The 22,996-nt window shown below is 34.1% G+C and overlaps 1 protein-coding gene across 2 annotated transcripts in view; it reads right to left on the bottom strand.

The window, feature by feature from the left end:
• Positions 1-22,996, bottom strand: part of LOC130667435 (LIM/homeobox protein Lhx3-like) — a 167,597-nt gene that overhangs the window by 64,975 nt on the left and 79,626 nt on the right. The window contains exon 4 of one of the 2 annotated variants that reach the window (XM_057469006.1): positions 16,634-16,691. The gene's annotated coding sequence lies outside the window, so the exon portion shown is untranslated. Of the gene's footprint in view, positions 1-6,237; positions 7,156-16,633; positions 16,692-22,996 lie in introns of those variants that run through there. The other variant, XM_057469005.1, reaches the window with a different exon arrangement.

Below are 22,996 nucleotides of genomic sequence, written 5' to 3'. Positions count from 1 at the left end.
TATTAAATGTAGGTGTATATGTATATATAGAAAGACCAATACAAGTCTCTAGTGGTAGCGACTACTTCACGGCTTTCCATAGAGCACAAGAGCAAGCGAAGGCTCTGCCGGGCTAATTAAAACCGCGGATAGTAATTAATTAAGCAGACGTCAGGAGTGCCTAGAATTCTCTGGCAGACAGGGGCTCTCAAATTCCCACAGTGAAATTCCTACTTCCAATACCCAGCCACGCTTCTCTTCATATATATGTATAAATATATACGTATGTATATATATTTGTAGATATATAACATGACTCTATTATCAAAAAATCGAAACCCATTTCAATATGAGTGACACAGATAAAATTTAAAAAAATATAATAAAATAAAAAAAGTGATAAAGTTGGAGCAATTTGGGGAAGTGATTCGTCGTTGCCGGCTGGAGAGAGCAATTTTTCAATTATCTCTGATCAAATAGTTCATCCAATTATCTAAAAGCCGTGTGACCTCGGGTTGGGTACCTTGGCTGGGTCCAACATCCAGCCAACTCGTTGTGATTGAGCTTATAGCAATTAATGTTATTGCTTGGAGTAGCACTACATACCCTCCTCGTTTCTCATTCCCTTGTCTATTACTGTCCCTCTCTCTCTCTCGCTCTTTAACTTTCATCCTCGCTTTCTCTATCGCTTAAATACTCGCAGCGGACTTGCAACCACTCAACAAAGCTGGAATGAGTATACAGAGACTTGCATAGACCTGGACTATTGCTCCCTCGTACATGTACTAATTCGAGGGTACACTTGTTCCACAGACCCCAAGTCTACTTTTGATTACAGCACACACGCTCGACGACACCCGTAGACCCATATTTTATTATTTTTAATCTCTCCATTTAAATTAAATTCTTAATTTCAAATTATACTACAAATAAATCCCAAAATTCAATTATATTTTTAAACAACCCGCGTTAATTGCCTCAATTAATCTCACAAAGTACCGTCTCTCCAGTTTTAAATCAAATTCATCCATTTTAGTATCTTCTAGTTTATAAAAACTACTGACCGACCCTCGGCTCAGCGTGTCTTTAAAAATAATAACATGCGGTTTTATTTTAAATTTATGATTTTAAAAAATAATTTATGGGGATTATGAGTGGTGGGAACGTTGGAAACATTTAAATGACCAAGCTAATTACACTAATAGGCCATTGGGGCCGACGAGCAAGTGTCAGGTCTCATTGAAGACCCAGTCATAGAACGTGGCTTGATAATGTACGGTAACGGAACACCTAAGAGCTATCCTGGATATCCTACTTCTCTGTGTGTACTAGTATCTGTATTATATATACAATAGTCACACATTTAAACGATTTACGTATGTACATATGTTGCATGAGTGTACACAAGTAAAACAGAAACACACGAGTGATCGTACTCGTGTGGGTAAATGTGATACGTATATAACGATCCGCGTGTGTGTAGATGACCAGAGGGCAGCTAACGTTTATAATATTAACGTTAATGGACTGCCTTATACCTTATAGAGTAACTCCCACTCTGAGCTGTGAGCTCCCTGACCGGTCGTTCTACCTACTTCCATGTAGTGCAACTTCTACCCCTTTGCTCGATGATAGCCCTCCTATAGAGTAGTTGCAGCACAGTAGTACCCTACCGGACAATATTAATGGATGTATATGCAAGCTAATGCACCAAAGCAGCCAACGAAGTAATAACGGATAGTCATATCGGTGTGCCCCAAGTACCGTCCACGCCCGACTACTTTCCGATATACATTTTCTCATCGTACGTGACGCGTAAAAATAATAAGCTGGCTTACGTATATGCAAGCTCGTTTTTTTTTTTTTTTAAATACCTGCATACATTCTGCGGAAACTGTAAAGTTGTGGAATTAAAAATATTAAATATTTTTAATTCAAAGTTTTTAAATTAATTATTAGTTAAAGTTCCCGCGTAAGAGTAAGTATAAGAGTATTTCAGCGCGCGGATAAAATTTAATTAATTTTTTTTTTATTTTAATACCGAGGTCTTTTTGTTGCTGTTGCTGTTGTTGTTGTTGTTATTAATAACGTAAATTAATAATAGGTTTAATTATTACCACTGAATATTCAAGTGGATATATTTTTCATTTCTTTATTATTATTAATTTAAGTTTTTTTATTTCTCTTATTTTTTTAGTATTATGAATTGTACGGACGTCGCATGAACGTGAGGAAAACGTGAAGGTATACCAGTACGACGGTATCGCGTCGCTGCAGCTGAAAACGACGTGGCACTTAACTTTTAATTAATATTATATACCTAATTAGCCCGCCGGGTAGAAAGGGAGTGAGAATGGGTGAGGGGCGAGAGGTAAGAGGTGAGGACCGCGGGGTGGATAGAAGCTAGAGGGAGTATGAGGTTTAAACTAAAGGAGTGAGAGCGGCGGCGGGGCCAAGGTGTGGGTTTAGTGTATTAATTTAATTTTCAATCTCACGGGGTAATTCTTGGCACAACGTTAGTTTTAATCAACCCTCTCCCGTCCGGGTTCACACGGAGGTAGCGCAAGCGGCCGAGTGAGAGAGGGTTGCTGAGGGTGGGTTGAAATAGGTCGTTCGGAGAGGGCGAGAGACGGATTGAGGGGCTCAAAACGAGCTGCTATAGTCTGCCTGCGCTAAACAGAGACCCGCGGGTGGATAAGAGGGTATAAGAGAAAGAGGAGTGGGAGGGGTGTACCTACACGGCCAATAAAAACTGGTAATAAAAAATACCCCTCAGGGCCTAGTCCTCCTCGCCTCAGACCCTCGCTCGTCTTCCCATTCTGTCTTTCTTTAACTTTCTTTCGCTCAACCTCTAGACATACTCATCCACCTGCTCTGGATTAACTCTTATCAAATATTTACATTTTAATTCGCGAGCTACGCGTGCATATGCTACTAGTCTAGTGTAGGCACTGTAGTGTAGATTGTATGGCGAAGTTTAGTTTGGTACGCGACCTTTTACGACGACGCGACGTCATTTAATTGCAAAATACCCCTCTATCCTTTATTACTACACAGATCGAACAACAACCCAGACCTACTGAGACGTCTCTTTATGTGTAACATCTATAGGTTTGTTTTATATGTCGGACATTAATTTTCCGGCGAGTTGTTAAATTTAATAAGCTTTTTTATTTTTTAAATTTATAGTCTAATATAAAAAATTAAAGTGAGTCGGTCGACCGTTTTTTTTTTTCTTTTCATATTATGAAGATAAATTATTTTATAAAAGAAGCAACTTTAATTAAACTTATTATTAAAATACTCGATTCATTCTAAAAGTTAATATAGCTTTTGTAATTTTAATTTGTAGAATAAATAATTAACTTTTTGTCATTATAATTATGCGACGTTTTTAAAATTCATAACAAGCTAAGTATCAAAGCAGCTGTAACGGATGACAGTGGGACAATGAAATTGTAACACTAGAACACCTTTCCCTAGAAAATAAAAGCATCAAAGCAGCAGGTTTTCTCAGCATAACAAATTAAACTGGTTAGTAAGCTTTTATAGCAGTTAAACTCGACAATCCGTTACACCTGTGTGTGACACTACAATGAGATAACTCGAGAAGACAATAGCGTTATATGACCGTGACAAAAGATTGGTAATTTTTATTATTTGCCTCAGCTGTACATTTAAATAATTCGATTTAAATCCCTAACAAACCTGTAGAGCAAATTTACACTGCAATACACGTACATTCTCATTTTAATACCATTGATTAATCAACTGTTCAATGTAAAAAAATTTTTTGACCCGGTGTAGTGTATATGCCTCGGTTCAAAAATTTCGGCGTAAAAATTACACCAAATTTAGTGTTAAATTTAGGCGGTATCAATTTAAAATTTTAACACCGCCAAACGTGCAAACGATTAATTGATGATAATTTTGCGTCAAGAAAATTAATCATAAAAAATATTTAAATGTTCAAAATTCTATTCAATATCTATATAAAATTAATGTAGTTATTGATTAAGTAGTTAAAAATATTCAATGATCGTTTGAAGCTCATTAATCAAAATTATAATGAGTAACACGGAATTGTGTACAAAAATGGATTACACCGTATTAAAATAATACGGATGAAAAATTTACACCATTATTTTTCACTATACGGGTGTAAAGTTCTCCGTGACCCGAATAAACACCAAAATTTTTTGGTGTTGACTACCGTTTATTTATTACCCACCCCTTCTTCAATTTGTTTTATTTTAATTAAACGCCCGTACAAAAAAAAATATATCTGAGATTATATGCCGGCGATATAGCATATATACGACAATACAAAAAATATATGTCGCCTATATATGCTATCAAAAATTTTCGGAGTCAAATTAACTCCAGGAAAAAGTTTTTTTCAATATGTCTACTCCGAATTGGAGTAGATGTAGGTTGAAATAAAATCCTCTACACTCCAAAATCACTCTACTGAAAAAAAAATTCCGTATGCGCGTGAGTGACAGTCAATTCGAATTGAAATAAAATCCGTATTCACTCCCAATTTTTTGCAGTGTACTATTTTCCGTGATACATATTTTTTGTACGGGTATATATATTTATTTATGTATTTATAAACATAAATTAAAATTTATACTCCTTCCTGTTATTTAAATTATCATAAAGTGTAATAGAATAAAATTAAAAGTGAACCCGGTGAGCCAAAATGTCAAAATGTTGGTGGCAATGGGAATGTTATTTTAACTTTTTAGCAGTCCGCTACTGGGTAGTGTCTTTGGACCAAGTCCAGGAAATTCTGCTCTACTCTTTACTGCTCTTACTACACCGGATATATATCTGTTGTATACAGCTGATCATTATCAAAAAATAAGACAGCTTATAATCGTGCTGCACTAAACTACACAAACACTATTACCACTTTATATAAATTTATTATCATTACTAGCCTTACTGCATCTAAAAGTTCATTCAAAGTTAATAAAGCTAATTATGTACGCTTGACAAAATCTTCAAAAGACGTAATGATGTTTTTTTTTAACTATTTCGCTAATTTGATAGGATACATACGTATACAGTCTGTGCACTAATGACCATTTCTACTTGACGCAACGGAGTTTAAAATTTTAATAGTCTATTTACAAATACACGTGACACATTTAATTGAATACTAAAATCGCTCGGGTGTATATTTATAACTATTATAAATTGGGAATGATGATCACGCTGACAGTGATTTTAAATACAAAAAAAGGAGAAGGATCAATTTATTTTCTATACTTTTTATTATCAATTCAATGCTTTGAATAAATTGTCTGTGTACTTACGAACTCGAATTCTGAATAATTTGTTTGAAAAATGTGGGTAGGGTCACCGTCTATATTTTTGGTCAGACAGGTAAATTTGAAAATGATTAATATAGATTTTAAATCGCGATTATTTGAATATTTTTGAGGGTGTGTTTTATGTAGATGAGTGTAAGGTGAGTCTGATATATAAGAAAAATATTGTTGGAGTCGTGCAACTCGATAAGAGCCTAATTACGTGACTGATGCTATCGGCACGTGACTCGATATGGAGCTAAACTAATTGGCCGAGCGATACGTTGCCCGGCAGGGATTTTTTGAGCCGATGTAATGCAAATTAAACAAAGTGGACGGAGTTTAAAATAAAATAATAGTAATAATAATAATAATAATAATAATAAATATATGTAATATTGTTATGTAGTTAATAAACGAATAAAAAATTTTGATGACGCTTGTAAATGGTACATTTTGATATTTACGATTATTCTAAGCCAACGATTCGTGTTTCTTGGCAACGAGCCAGTCTAGATTATGTCTACTACATAAGTGTACAAAATAAATGAACGTTTAAGAAATATTGAGCTTAATTTATACTCTTTCACTGCCGGTTGTGATTAATTCAAGTGATAAAAATTTATCAAAAAAATTTGAATGATAAGGGAGATAAATGATAATAATGGTGATAAAAAATAGCTGATAGTGTGAGAGTAATAGGATAGAGCACGTGGCGGAGGTGAAGCGCCTGCGTGCTGAGTCTGCTATCAAATAGAAATTTCTCGCCGTGTACGGAACGCTAGTGTTTACGCGCATTCAGTCGTTCGGCCGACGAGCCGCACGTCGAATCGTCTACATGTTTACTGGATAAAAACAGTATCGTTTTTTACCAAAAATTTACAGCTGCAAACCAAATTACCCAAAATTCATTAATTTTATTCAAAAAAATCAAACTCACCTTGACGCACAACATGCGTAGGCTGTTATCTATTGCAGAAAAATAAAATAAAATAATTCACAATGTTTCAATGCTCAATAAATATATCACTGGCACAAACCTAACCGTCTGTTGAGGATTCCACAATTATTTTTTTCACAGACTGGTACATACCAGCTTACTCTACTAATTAATTTTTTTTGTTATCACGACAGATCACTCTGCGCCACTAGTTAAGATAAATTACTAATGATAATTTAAAACAATGATTTTTTTTTAAATTAAAAAACAATTACACAAATCGTGTCATCAAATTATTTTTCTCCGAGTTTTAATTAACGTCGCTCACAAAAAACAGGCTAATTGCTTTTGATGACATTGATATTTATTATTTTGTTTTTTTCATCACTCGTATCGATTATCCATTACGACAATAAGGATTAATTAAATATGATTGCGATACCTATATATATAAATTGAAATTAATTACACTGGCGTTTGTATGATAGGGTGATGTGAGTAACTACTTAATTTCAAGTAGATTCGTCCGTCGGTGATCAGACACAAAAAATATATTACTACTAATTCTGATCTTTGTGATAAAACTTCCGAATCACGTATCACATTTATCGGATACTCACACATTCGTACAATTAACTCCCATTAATAGTGACGTGGTTACTGTTCGTCGGTTTTTCGCAACCGGATTTAATTTTCGTCAATAGTCTACACAATAATTCGCTAAAGGATTCGCTTTTATGATTAGGATCGACAGAGGTTGTGATTGCGCGTAAATTTGAAAAACTACAAACTAATTCACAAAATGTAACTTTTTCCTGATAAGAGATAAAAACACGCGAGACGCGAATTGCGTGGTGGATATAAGCTTAGACTTTGGATGTGCTCGGTACGGCGGTAGACGAGCGAGTGCGGCCGGCGGAGCTACCCCCACCTCGGCGGTGGGTTCGCGAGTCAGTGGGGCTGTCCGCGACGTGTGGAGAGAACGAGGGGTGGCAAGAGACTCCAGTGGTGGGGAATCAGCACACTGGAGTCGAAAGAGAGGGGCACACATGTTATAATGGAGGGACGGAGGGGTATTTTAGAGGTGGGGCATCACCATCAACATTTTCTGTCTCCCTCATTTCACTTCCCCGAGTTGGATCTCATCCTATCCTTCCTACCGGTATATATATATATATATAAATATACTTGTAGATGTATGAGGTTCCCTTACTCACAACCCCACCGTTTTACTTTGCGAGTGAAACATTTCGCGGGTTTCGCGGGGGATGGTCGCCGCCGCCGACGGTTCTAACAGTGGGGGAAGACAACAGTATTCCGTTAATTGAACGACTCGCGTGCTGGCGGGAGAGAAAAGGGAGAGAGAGAGAAAGAGATAGCAGCCAAGACGAGAACGGAGATAAAATGAAAAGTAGAGGTGGAGATTACTTGAAATAATTACTTATCTTAGTTATTTTGTACTTATATACGATGAAATTATATTATTATTATTATTATATTTTTTATTAACAAAGTCGCTGAAAATTTAATTTAATTTATAATTAATATTTTTTTTAATTATATAAGTAAATACAGACAATGAATTATAAATGTTTAATTATTATTTTAATTTAAATGAACGTTAATTAATTAGTAAAAAAAAATACCGCGTAGAATAGCTATTTTATTTTTTTTATTTTTTATTTTACTTTATTTATTTAAGTTTAATATATATTTTAATTATTTAGTTGTGCATTAAAAATTTAATTAAAAAATAATTATTTACGCGTAACATTATTCCTCTTTTCTGATTAACCGGAATAGAATAGAGATAATAATTTATATTTTTACTCCGTCGAAAAGTTTGTACATAATTTTTTACTGATAAAAATAAAACGGTAACGGCGATTGTTAATTAAACTATAATATTTATCTACAAGTAATCGATGCTATCGCGGCTGGACTTAATTACTTTAATTAGTTTTATCGATCAAGTTATTTATATATATTTTTTATTTAAAAGTTATATCAATAGTTTAAAGTTGTTTTTATTTTATTGATAAACTTAAATGAATTATTTGAAGGCCGTGTACACAAGAATTGATGATACAGTACTGGATAACTTGTATTTTCGCTTCAAGGATCTGTTATACACCGTTGCCCAACAATAAAAACATGAGTAAAATTGTACATACACACCACATCCTGTGGATTTACCACAAACCATCACCACTCATCTCTCATTACTCTCTTACACTCTCTTTTTTATCCCGACCACTATCCTAAGTAAAGCACAAGTATACACTTGTCAGAACTTTTATTTTTACTGTCTAAGTCTCTTTGTCTTTTGAAATGAAAAGTTGATTCAAGCTTCGGCTCGAGCTTCTAGCTTAGAGTTCCAGTGAAATGAAGACAATGAGGGACCCGGAAAAGTATAAAAACATTGAGATTTCATTGGACTTAATTGTAGTATGTAAGAGTTAATTTAATAAGCGGAGATGGAAAAGTTGTAAGAAATTTAAAAGTTTAATTGCAAGTGTGCCAGAGTTTTTTATTCATTGATTATATACTGCCGGTCCGGTCTTGTTTTATTTGGGAATGATAAAAATAAAATAACGAGTCTTGAATTGACACGTAAGTTTATTTAATTTAAGTGAAAAATTTAATTTCACTTTGGAAAAAAATTTAAGAGTTGGAAGACAAGGTCACAGACACATTTTAATCAGTGTCTTATATAATTTTTAAATTAGCAGACAATGCTCACAAAAAGTTTTCATCTCGTAATTTATTATAATTTTATTCAAATATAAATTTTAATTATAAAACTTTTTGTTTGAATTTAATTTTAAAAATAATATAATATTTTAATTTAGTGGGTATAAAAGTATAATCCGAGAGTGACGGAGAGTGAAAATTATAGAGAAGATGAGGGGACGAGAGTTTAAAAAATTAAATATTACGTATTAATAACATTAAATGATAAAGATTATGACGACAAGCAAGTTGAGTGGATGTAGTGCCGGTGATCACGGGTTCGGTCACTTTTGAATTTAGCAGAAGCTACCACAGGAGCTCCATGAGGGCGGGGCAGACGTCAGACAAATGAAAAGCATCCCTAATTTGAAACTGAGAGAGTCGAAAGGCAAACAAGTGCCAAACCCGGTTATTCTTCTCGTCTCGTCTCTGCTCTCAAGTCGCTTCTCTTTTTATTATTCTTTTATATCCCTTCTCGCACACTCTGTCTATACGTACACTCGGTTCTATTCTTCTGACAATTATGAGTCGTTTATACCAAGAAAACACCGCAGGGATTCCCGAGAATTATATATCGTTTTTATGGTTTAAAAATATAAATAAACACAGAAATACCTAACTCAGCTTCTTTGGATAAATATTATACTAATTTTCAAATTATTTCAAAATTTATTTCGAGAACTGAGACCGAGATAATCTGGAATTATTTAAAAAATAATTTTTCCGACTTTCTTTGAATTTTTTTGAGGACACCCCATTTTGACCAAAGGAAAAAATTTTTTTTCTTTAGAAATTCAAAATTTCTGGGAGTAAATGCTTCAGCATAAATGACAAGTACAATAAGATTTAGCGAATTCGGGATAAAAAGAGTTCATTTGCCCTCTGCGTTCCCATTTGGTCCGGCTCTCCCTTAGTAAATAGAGGCTCAGAAAATTTTAAGCCATTACCAATATCGTATTTATATTTAAAAAGAGCAATAATAGATGATGAAAGTACGCACTACGGCATGAAAAGTAATGCATAGTATATTCATATAATAGAAGAAGTAGTATAGGGCACAGGTTGATGGGAATGTAGAAAAATATGAGAGGTCGACAAAAATGACGGGGAATTAGATGTAAAGATGTTGGTACAAGAAAGGATGACGTGGAACGACCAATGGAAAATATATATTATATTGAAAAGCGAACGGTTTCTCTCTACTCCCTCTACTTGCTCTTGTGAACTCGCGATACGAGTGAACTTGGCGATCAAGAGGGCCAATTACCGACCTGTGCAATAGGTACTTTCCACATACGTAAAATGCTCGTGTAAGTACTCGAGTGCATACTTTCCCTCTCGTATGCTCGCATTCTCTACACCCTCACGTCTCTATTCCTCAGTCTCTCTCTCTCTCTTATCGCAGTTCTCTGTCAGCCGACCCTACAACCCCTAGCACTTGACGCTACACATACGCGGACTATATCGACTGTGCGTCTACTTCCCATATGTTCCCATTACCCTTGAAGGACTGCATGCACATTATGGTACCGTATAGTGCATCGTAAAAAGGGTGCTCTGGGTATACACATATCAAAACGTACTAATAACGCTACATGACCGTCCACTGGGCTGTATCTTGAATTTTTATAGGTAAATAAATGTGCTTGAAAAAAATTATTGGCTTTACATGTCTGTATATGTTTATGTGAATAGAACAAAATTTTTTTATACTCGGTACTATACGATTTAATAAAAGTTATTGAGGTATTTATGTGGAATTTGATTGTTCACAAAGTGAATAGAAAAAATAAAATTTTTATATTCTGAAATAGCAGACGAGTGATTGAATTTTCATGGGAAAAAAATGGGTGAAAATATTTTTCCACCATTTTTTTTTGTTTTAATTTATCTTTTATTTAAGATATAAAAATTATTTAGGGAACACACACAGATAATTTTTCAGTAAAAATTACCCTTAAAGTTTAGTACTGTAAATACATTTAGCCACACAGAAAAAACAGATAACTTGAGTCAAGAAAATATTTTTGAAGACAAACGTTTTCGGGAACCAAGTCAAGATTTTCTTGAGCCAAGAGAATTCGTCTTGGTTGGAGAAGATTTCTACTTTATCTGAGAAAATTTAGGTCTCCAAAAAAATTTTCTTGAATCAAGAATATTTACCTTCAGTCGAGAATTTTTTTTTTGTGTGCAGTAACTAAATTTTTACTATTTTATTGGCAGAAATTGCACTTCATTTACATGCTATCAAGTAGTATATTTTACAATGTGCATTGGAAAAATTTAGATATTTTCCACATGTCCTTAAAGTAACAAATTTTTTGAGTAATTTTCACTAAAAAGTTCTCTGCGTGCAGCTGCTCTTATGTCAGAAAAATTAATTTAGATATTTAGAATTTTCATGTGAAATTTAAATACCCACACGAAAAAATATATATGTGACATATATGCATCAATGTATCGGCTATATGGGACATATATGTTATTTATATATTTTTTTGTGCGGGTAATTACACATGAAGGGAAGTACAAGAACTGGGTGTTTAATTTTGTAGATTTAAATATTGGTAGTGGGTTACTTTTGTGTATGAAAAAATAAGAAGAAAATAAAGAAGATGGAAATAGCGTTGATATGAAGTAGGTATATATATATAAAAATAATGGAAGAATGAGTAGCAGGAAAACCTACTGGCAGTGTCCCTGAAGCAGTATGTACAAATTAAATTGGGTAGTAATCTTATGATGAGACTCTGAAACATTAATTTGTCTCGTTGAACGAAATCCTTGTCGTGTGGGAGAAGTAAGAGGGGTGACTCTTTCACAGCGACCCGTTCTCAAGAGTCTCGCGATTGTTGTACTTGCTTTACGCGGCATACAAACATGTTACGAGTGGGTAATTATATTTACCTTTTCAGTTTTATTATTTAGGAGGTAAAAGAGTGCTCGACCTCGAGCTGCCTTTCTCTACTCGTAATTCACTTTTTTTATTTTCTTTTCATTCCTTTTTTCTTTTCTTTTCTTTTCGGTCCCCTTGAATATTCATATGTAATGTTATTTCATCAAACCGTGAAAAAACACCAAAGTTATTAAATTATTTTAAAATAATTAATCAACTCTGTGTAACACCGGAGGATTTTTATAATTTTTTTAACTTTTGTGCGTGAATACACCTGATTTTTAATGCTACTATTTTTCGCTAACAACTTCTGTGTGACAAAAGCCCGTAATAGAAATAGAAATAGGAGAAAAAGCAAAACGAATTGTCCCTTCAAAGACCCAGACGGAAACAACCATCGAATTTCAGACTATAGTTCGCAGGAAAAAAAACCTGAAAATCAATCGGAATTATTTGGCATTGTTGTAAAAATCCGTTGGATGTTATCAATGAACCCAAATTGTATCTTTATTCACAGTTGATTTAATTTACACCTTAATCGAAAAAATCACACTTGTATTTATTATGTCTCTCTAATATTCTCTGGCTCCGAAAAAAATTGAATCGACTGGAAACCCCGAAAAAATATTTTTCAAGCCTTAAAAATGTAGCAAATGACGCACAATATGATTCAATTTGTAGGATTACATAAATTCTAAATTGGTAGACTTCAATGAGGCCAATCAAATCGAGCATAAAAATAATTTTGAAATCCCGGCATTATGATAAATGGATAAAGTGCAGATAATTTATAAAACGTATCCAGGTTGAGGTTATCTGCAGAGCGGAAGTGACATCGGCAGACGAAATATTCGAGGAAAATTTCGATGGATAGACAGATCGACACTAAAAGGACGAATAGAAAGGGAAAAGCATCAACAATCAGGCCAAAGTCTGGCATTACACTCCATTCATCTCCCGCTTTACCACCCGTTTTTCATGTACCGAAGCCCCCCACCATGTGTTATACTCTTTTCAGATCTTTTTACTCCTGTTCACACACCTCCCTACTCGCCCTCTCACGCCGAAACGTATTCGGCTGACAATTCTTCATTTGCGTGAAGCAAACTCTCACTACACTACACCAGAGCCTCTCAATCAGCCAGCAAGAGTTATAAACGAGCTTTAAAATAAAATAAATAAAGAATAAAAATAAATTCCTTTGAAAATTAAACAAATAACGTTACGAAAATACGAAATTTCAGTCGCACTAAATATATTTACAATTGATTATTCGGATTTTTTTTACTGCCACACCTTGTAATCATTTTTTTTTTTTATTTATTCGCTCGAATTTAAATTGACGAATTTTTATTTTTATTTATTTAATCAATGTATCAATGAGGATCAGATACACCGTCAGATTACAGGGTAAATCGTGCGTTGATTCCCAATGAGAATTCGCGTGATGAGCAGAGGAAATTCTTGGAATTTTTTAGCTTACAAAGAAGAGTCGTTTTGAAGTGCGCTGATTGCAGTGGTTGTTTCGACGAGCCCATCACTGCGTGCCTGGGTCAGGCTAACGGGGGAACGGGAGAGAATTTACTTCCCATCATGCCATGGGCTATATATGTATATATATATATATATGAAATACACGTACGTTATGTAGGTAGTAGTTTACGTACTATACATAACATTTTGGTACAGACTACCGTCATTTGGACAGTATTGTCAGAGACCAGTCTATCCTATACTAACCAGGAATACGGAATTTCATCGTACACCATCAACGATACGACATATATGATTTATGCAACTTTTTTTTACAATGACGAGCAATATTTCACTTCGTACAATTGGTTATTATTGATTCATTTGAGCTTTTTTAATGGTTATTATTCTTCTCCATTGATTAAAAAAATTTTTTTCCATACAAAAAAAAAATTCACAATAAATAGAATCATTTGTTCGACGAACTTCAGATTTACCCGACAATCCAATTGATAAAAAAATTTTTTTCAAAGAAAAAAGGCGTACGGTATTTCCTACACGGATAAAAAATAGTAGTGGCTAATCTCTGGGATAGTACTGAGTACTTTCTTTAAAAAAAAAATTCAGACAGTACTGTATGCTATCTAGACTATATCCACTACTCTCTGGATAGTACTGAGTATTATACCGGACAGTAGTGAATATAGTCTAGATAGTAGTGGATACAGTCTAGATAGCATACAGTACTGTGTAAAATTTTTTTTTTACAGAAAGTACTCAGTACTATCCCGGGGAGTAGCCACTACTACACTGAAAAATTCCCAATAAATTTTACTATGGGTGCATAGTACCGGACTATAAGAAAACTGATTCAAAATTTACAAGTGTCCCATAGTAAACGTATGCGCAGACTACACGATTGTGGCCTATGCGCATACGTTTACTATGGGACACTTGTAAATTTTATACCAGTTTTCTAATAGTCCGGTACTATGCACCCATAGTAAAATTTATTGGGAATTTTTCACAGTGTAGTAGTGGCTACTCCCTGGGATAGTACTGAGTACTTTCTGTAAAAAAAAATTTCAGACAGTACTGTATGCTATCTAGACTATATCCACTACTCTCTGGATAGTATTGAGTACTATCCCGGACAGTAGTGGATGTAGTCTAGATAGTAGTGGATACAGTCTAGATAGCATACAGTACTGTCTAAAATTTTTTTTTTTACAGAAAGTACTCACTACTATCCCAGGGAGTAGTCACTACTACACTGAGAAAAATTCCCAATAAATTTTACTACACTGACCGAAAGGTTATCTTGGTTCAAAGAGAATTATCTTGAGTCAAGAGAATATTTAGGAAAATGGAATAAATCTTGGTTGAAGAAAATTTTTTCTTAATTTTGATTATTTTGATTCAAAAAGTTATTTTTTCGACTCAAATGGGTTAAAGTTTTAAGTTAAAAATATATGATTTTAGTTCAAAAAGAAAAAATATTTTAAGAAAGTAAATTGTTTTTTGAATTAATATTTTGAATTTCTTCATTCATGTATATTGAATATTTTATTCTATGAAATTTAACTTCTCTACGTAAGGAGTCAGATTTCTTAAACCAACTAGTGGCTATTGCTTGAAACAAAAATAAAAAAAATTCAAGTCAAGAAAATCAAGCTCTTGGTTTTTTTCCATAGCAGCATTCGGATAACAGGAGCACTCGGGTCTATGCAGCTTCTCTACTTCGGACACTACTTTGTGTATACACGTAGACGCCCGAAGATCCCAAAAAAATGAAACGAGTCTGTTCAGCGCTGGCGCCGTATATGTGCAATTATATATTACACACCAATATTCTAATAGTATTAGTTTATTAATTATACAATTAACTAATTCATATACATAAATTGTTTTGAATTGAAGTGTTCGGTAAAAATGTGAGTTATTGTAGTTATTAGTCATTATATCTGGTGTTATTTCCTGATTTAAGTTAAGTTAAAGGGTGTCGTTTCAATCGCGAAAAAAGTAAGTTAATTTTTATTTATGCTGTTTTTAATCATATATCAGATAATCAAGTTTGTTTTCATTTCTAATCCTAAGTTCATATAAAATTGTTTCCTTTTTAGTGTGGTATCATGCAGTTCATAGTGTCAATGAAGCCAGGATAAATAACATAACCTTTAATTTATTTTCATAAACAAAAAAAATTTCTTATTGTAATAAAGAATCAAAATTTATTTTGATAATTAATTGTATATATTCTGAGAATTGAATTTTTAATAAAAACAATTAATTTGAAATTGAACTTATTTATTATATTTTAAAATAAAAGTATTTTTTATTTACATTGATGTATAATTTAGTTTTAAAATGAGTTTTTTATTTTTTAAATCTAAAATTAATCGTTCTAAGATGAAGTCTACATTTATTTTGAACTAAATGTTATCAAATCTTTAAATAAATTAATTTTTACTTGGAGTAAGTTAAATGTGCCTCCGTTTAAAAACTCGATGTATCGAAATGAATCGATATCGACTACATTCGAGAGAACGATGTTTTTAGAATGAGTTGGTATCTTCTAAAACCAAGAGCTAAATTTTCTTGAGCCAACCAAGTTGCTTTCTTGTTCGGAGAAACTAAAAACATTTAAAGCAAAAATTTATATTTTTAAATCAAAATTGAATTTCTTTATTGAAGAGCTTTATATACTCTAATTAAAAAAAAAAAAATTTTTTACCAAGAGAAAATTTTTTCAAACAAGAAAAGAGGATATTTTAATTTAAGAATTTATTTTTGGAAACGATTTTCTTCTTGACCCAAGAATTCCTTTTTTTGTGTGTATGGGTGCATAGTACCGGACTATAAGAAAACTGATTCAAAATTTACAAGTGCCCCATAGTAAATGTATGCGCAGACTACACGATTGTGGCCTATGCGCATACGTTTACTATGGGACACTTGTAAATTTTGTACCAGTTTTTTTATAGTCCGGTGTTACTATGCACCCATAATAAAATTTGTTGGTAATTTTTCAGTGTATTTTTTTTTTCTGTATAACAAGTGAATTATTTTCCTTACACGGAGAAAATGAATACGAAATAGCTAATATAATTATAAGAGTAATTATGTTGTTAATGTACGTGTAATAAATAGCGAGCTTATTAAGTATTGATTAGAAGCGAGAATGTACTAGAGTATGTACGTAACGCAGCTTGTTATACGACCTAGTTTTTGCTTGAATGCATTATTATCTAAAACAGCAGAATATTTGCATGAATTAAATAATTAAATACTCACTGAAACACGCTACTCTTGACGTCCGTTGCCAAAGATTCAGCCTGACGTGACATATTTTCTGTAACACAAAATTAAATAACTAATTTATTATTGCTATTAATTTACAAAGCGCCTCAGCTTCGATTAGAATTTATATTGCAAAAAATAAATATATGTACATGGGTAATATAAATATATATTAAAGTATCTGTTCATGATATAATATATATTCATGATCATAATTAAAGAGTCTTGGGTATTAAAATATATGTTTATATGTATGTGTAATAAAAAAAAAATAAAAAAGGGTAAGAAATAAATTTATAAATTGATCCATATTAATAAGATGAGTGAATTCGCGTTGGTTAAATTTTTGCATAAATTTGAATTGGCTCGGTGGTGAATTGCCTTACGGCGAGCGCTGCAAATTTGAATAATCGGGTATAATTCTGGGGTTTTCCCGGTGTAAAATGTCCACGATAAAATCTGCTTGGCTATATGTCGAAACGTTTAACACAATGTATTATATATATATAAAGTTTTCTCGTGTAGTTCGTTGTACGTCGGTGGTTTATTCGATACACGGTCTGTCTCTTTTTCTCCCGCAGCTAAACTGCTACCAACGGATTATTAAACGCATGCACTTGTAGACAGGAATTAAGCGGGAAATAAAAAAATTCAAAAGTCAAATAAAATATTTCACGGTTTTAAAATCGTGGATTATTTTAAAAATAAATGGCGGCTGTTAATTTTTATTTGATTTTTTTTCCTCCGACTTTGCCTCAAGAATCTGTTTGAATTGTAATGAAAATGTTTTTTCAACTGCAAAGCACATATATTTTAATTTCCACTGGCCATACAATATCCAAGTCTCTGTGGAGTCTTTTAATGCAAACAAAAAGTGGAAATAAAAAAAATAAATTAGGAAGATGAATGGAGAATGTAAAGTATGAAAATGAATAACAAAAGGAAATGGTAAAAAAGTAGCAATTACGATACTCCTTTATAAAGTGAGGACAGAATCTGAGTTCGGAGACTGTAAAACTCGAGAGAGCAGCATCTAACTGACTAGCGACTAGCGACTGGTAAGTTCAAGGATGATCAAAGGAATAGGTAAGAAAGAAGATAATATAAGGAGCAGGGCTCGGACCCTTGGCATGCGGTCCCAACCAGACGACGTAAGATATCGCCCTCGGAGCCATTTCATCCTCTGGCAGATTAAAAGCAATCTTATTATACCGAATGACGAGGTCACGTGATCAATCACAAAAACACACAACGGAACTATCGACTTTAATGCGGTTGACTGAGACACGACTATGCCAGCGAACAGAAGAATGGCCACCCGTTGAGATTAAGGAATGTGGAATTGTGTCGCAGGGCCGACAAAACTCATCCCTTCGCCCTGGACTCAATCTATTTTATCAGCCCGATCTGGACCTGGGAGGAAGATACCCATCGGAACTATCTCGCAGTCATCATCCATCATTTTCGTAAACAATCATTACGAAATTTATAAGCCGTCTTTTTTACCAAGACTATTGAAACATCAATTAAACAATCTGCTTTAAAATAATTAATCGATGCGATGCTGAAGGTAATGAATTTTATTTTATTTAAGTTTTTTTTTAATCAATTATAAAACTATCCGAGGGTATTAGCGTTTTTTATGGTGACTCGAGTAATAAAAAACGTAATGCAGGAAATGAAATTTAAAAATGAGACGTTTTGTAATAATAATAATGATGGTAATAATGAAAAAAAAGTTATTATCGTCCATCATATTAGAGAGTTTAAATCCCATTCGATATGAGTAGAGAAGCTTCAAAAGTTGAGCAGTTGGATGAAGAGAATTTAATCGAGACACTGTGAAGAGACAAATATGAGTTAATTTTTCATGAGATGAAATCCTTTATTTTTAATCTTTTTCTCTTTCTCTGGGTCTGGGCTCTGGCTCTCGCCCTCGCCATCGCCATCGGTGGGTTTGACTGACATGAATGACGATCTTACGAATTAGGTGCCGTATAAATGGGTTTTAATTGGTTTTTGCTCAGATGCTCACACTCACACACATAAAATACTCATCCTGAATGAACCACCAAACTAAAAATAAGTTAAAGAGATAAAAAATAATCATTTAAAATAAATATAAGTAAAAAAAAACACTTGACTTGGACAATAAAAGATTGCACCGAGTTATTATAACTTGAGAAATATATATATGTTTTTTTACTCTTTTCGTTTAACGTTTGTGACAGTGAATAACGTGGTAATAATACAATATTTAAAGGCTAATGACCCTGAAGAAGTTTGCGAGGCTTTGATCTCATAACGAGTCATTAATTTTCATTCATTAAACAACAAAGTTATACACCGGATAAAATTTTCGTAATTATATTTCAAGGTTTTAATTATAGCGAGCTTATTAAATTAAACCAACTATTCTTTTTTTTTTTTTTATATTTCAATAGTTGTATTAATTTATGTCTCTATAAAATAACAATAATTTACAAACAAAGCATCACCTGTTCTATACAGCGGGTTGGGAAATAACCTGACAATATTTAAAAGAATTAACCCGAACGAATTTTGACAAAATTATAATAATAATACAGCGAAGGGGACAACACAGACACACACGTAATTGTCAGAAAACCCATGTACCCGAGAAAATAATCTTAATGTGATCAGCAGGTGAGTCTTCCTTCACTATTCAAATGTAAATATGTGTGTCAACGGTTCGCCTTATTTCTTTCATATATTACATATTACATATACATATGCATACATTTTGTCACGTCAAATTACGGGTATACAAATGTGTCGCACTAACGTAAAAAGCCGATTTACACGTTTTCAAATATTCCATACAAAAAAAAAGAAACGGCTCATTACTGGGTCGTAAATGGCTGCCAATTTTGAAGCATCGGCCGAAGATTGGGTAAATATCGGATGATAACGGTTTGCCAAGCATTGGCCAATCATCGGCCAAAGCTTGGTATCAAGAGCACTCGATCAAACCGTTGGCCAACGAACGGCGGTTAATTGTGCGCCGTTTTTATAAGCAAAAAGACGGCTGCCAATGATTAACCGTGCACGGGCCAGTATAGTTAGCCATTTATTGGCCAATCATTGCAAACCAGGCATCGGCCGATCTATGGGAAAATTTCGAAGCTCGGCTACTTTGTATGGGATGCTCAAGTAAAAAAAAATTCTTACAATTTGAAAGACTATTTATTGATGAATGAAACGAACGCAATATTAAGTCACTTTTTTTTTAAATATAGTGATTAAAAAAAAACCTGCGGTATCCGTCGGTATGTACGGATGCTGGTGAACGCAACAACTCAAAAAATACACAACCGATTGATCTATTTTATTTTTCATTACCCTGAATTCGAAAAATCAGTCAATTATAAAATTTAGTGTCTAAGCATTAGTGAATGTGCTGTCGAGAGGAAGGTGACCAGGAACTAGATAAGATTTTTTAAAACGTCTGCAAGAAGTTTCTGAGAAAACAGATGAAAATCTTGGGCAAACGGAAACCAGTTGCACTGCTGCTGCACCGCAGTTTAGTTAGCATTGCGTTCTGGTCGCATTACTTAGCGTGTGCACTCATAGATCCTATCGGTCCAAGTACCAGGCAACAGCTGGACCACGTTCTTGAAGAAAGAAAATTGAATATAAATTCTAAACACCTTGGAGGCCAAATATTTAAGCTTCTATTTTAAAAATAAATGTCATCTTAAATAATGTAGTGTATTTTAATGTCTATGGGTCTTGGGGTCAAAGGCGAGGGAGCTTTTCGAAGAAATAAAAAAATCTTAGTATATGCAAAGAATAAATTTATATATTCTAGTGACATGTCGCATAAAATAAAAAGTAAAAAGAATCACACGCGACTTTAATCGGTGAGTGTCTCTAGCAGACGCGAGACTCGACAGAAGAGATTTCGAGTCTTGATATTACGAACGAGCGCGAGTATAATTTTTATGGTGACCCTCGGCACGGAAGGGCGGCCGTTGCGGCGGCGGCGGCATTGCACTGACGCTATACAGATATAGTGTAGTGTATAGTGTATGTTTGATACATATACACACATGTATGTGTGTGCATGCATGTATGTATGTATAGAAAAGTATAAAGACTATGGAGAAAGACGAGAGAGACGAATTTTTTTATTTTTTATTTATTTTTTTTTTCAGGTATTTACGATGGCACTCGAGCGGTGACATGGGTTTCTGGGACCAATGAATTTTAATTCCTTTCCCATCCCGCTTGCTTCGCCGGACAGCTAACCATTCTTCCTATACACCATGGACCATGAGTATTCAGTTGGCCAAGAAGATGGCCGGCCGAGGGACAACGGAGTACAGGGGGTTCCCAGTACGACAGCAGCCCCGCTGTGACACCAGAACGATGATTTAATATTTTAAGAAAATGAGAAGGTCCACCCTTAATTTAACCGCGGACGCGGATTGGAATATGTTTAACCATCCAAGTGTGTGAGTGTCTGTGTGGAAATACGTAAGTATCTGTGAGAGAGAGAGAGATTGTGTGTGTGTGTGTCTTTCAGGCAGCAGGAGACTTGAGAATACATTTCAAGCATCCAAGCAATTCGACACTTTAAAAATGTTGCCCACTAAAACCGACATTTCTCATTGTCTATACCTCAAAATTTAACTATACCAAGTTCCAGGATACTCCTGATATAATAACAACTCTCTATAAAAAATCTATAGGCATGCGGGAAGACGGTTTGAACTATAAAAATACCATTTAAAATTTTTTACACAAAATATAAATAAGAATTCCTGCGATTTTTAAAAGACGACTTTAAGATAAAGTCGGTTTGAATACATCTATTGATGATGTATAGTATAATAAGGATTACTGGGTTAACGTTCCGTTGAAGACAATTTATAAGATTATGGTTAGGGATCAAAATGTTTGTAAATCTTATGTGATTTGACACAGCTCGTGAATGTACGCCGCTAACTCGATTTTCCAGATGGTATCATGTTAGTGACCCAGTTACATAAGCATCATTACCGCGCCTTAAAGTCTAATATCTCCAAGAGAGACTGAAACTGAGGAAACATGGTCGAACTTGGCATTTAATTAATTTAGGCTCGTTATTAAGTTTACATCAACTCTGTTGTGTTTGAATCCTTGTCCTGTTATATACTACTACTACTACTACTACTACTACTGTTTAGCATCTACTTTATACATAAACCACTGAAGCATTGATGTAAATATATATGTATGTATAAATACTTAACCGAAATATGTACATATATAATTCAGAGTCTACTTTACCAGTGCAATATATTTTTATATTCAAATACAATAGAGTAGATTTATAAATTCGTTGATTTCTAAATGAATAGAGCTCTCTCGCATTCCAGGACAACAACAGAACATCGAGGAACCAAGAACCAGAAGTAGAAGTAGAAGAACAAGAGGAACGAAAAGGCGGGAGAGAAGTTGCGACAAAGGACATTGGCGTGGGACGCGGATCGAGAATAACTTGCTGACTCTCTTACACCAGCTCATATCACATTAATCCTCTTTGTCACCGTCCTTCGTCTGGTACATCAAGTCCCCACAGCATCTCGGCGTTGCCGGCTCGCTGAATCGCGGCCCACAAACGCTACACACAACCGCGAATCCAACACTTTATTTCTTACCTCGAACCCGCGTTTCAAAAAAACTATTCAATCAGTCGGTTATTTTTATAAAAATTAATTTCATTTATCAGTTGTTTCTTCACAGCGCTGCAAAGTAACGGGCAATTTTATCGATGGTGATAAAAAAAAAATAACAAACTACCGTGAAGGATAGTATTAGGTGGACAGTGTCCTGGTTCTTTTTGGCAAAACCGAATAACACAAGAGACAGGCGTATCGGGAATGGTTTGCTATCTATATACTATGCATTAAGGCGGCATCGATGCATTATAAAAACAACTGATGCCGTTGGTCACGGCGAAGGCGTGTGATGTAATTGAAATGTAACCCTATTGTTAAAAGATAATTGACTGACACTGTACCGACCCTCTTCTGTGTGTGTATACATATCCATCCACACATACACACGTACACCAGGATCATCCCAAAGGCTATCTCAGACACTGCATCAATCCGACATGCGATTTATCCAACAAAAAATCCCCGACCAATCGAGATACTCACCGCGTAAATCAACGCCGAAATTAAATTAAAGAATTAATCACCAAATCATTTAAAAACCAACCGCAAAAAAAATTAATCAAAGTAAATAAATAAATTGACTGAAGTAAAAGGAAAAAGAAAATGAATGGGGTTCATGGGCCGGATGATCATCAATATCGCGGTGTTGGTCATAAAAAATATTTGGTTT

Source organism: Microplitis mediator, chromosome 5 (assembly GCF_029852145.1).
Source record: "Microplitis mediator isolate UGA2020A chromosome 5, iyMicMedi2.1, whole genome shotgun sequence".
NCBI lineage: Eukaryota > Metazoa > Arthropoda > Insecta > Hymenoptera > Braconidae > Microplitis > Microplitis mediator.
This window is presented reverse-complemented; position numbering and strand designations above follow the sequence as displayed.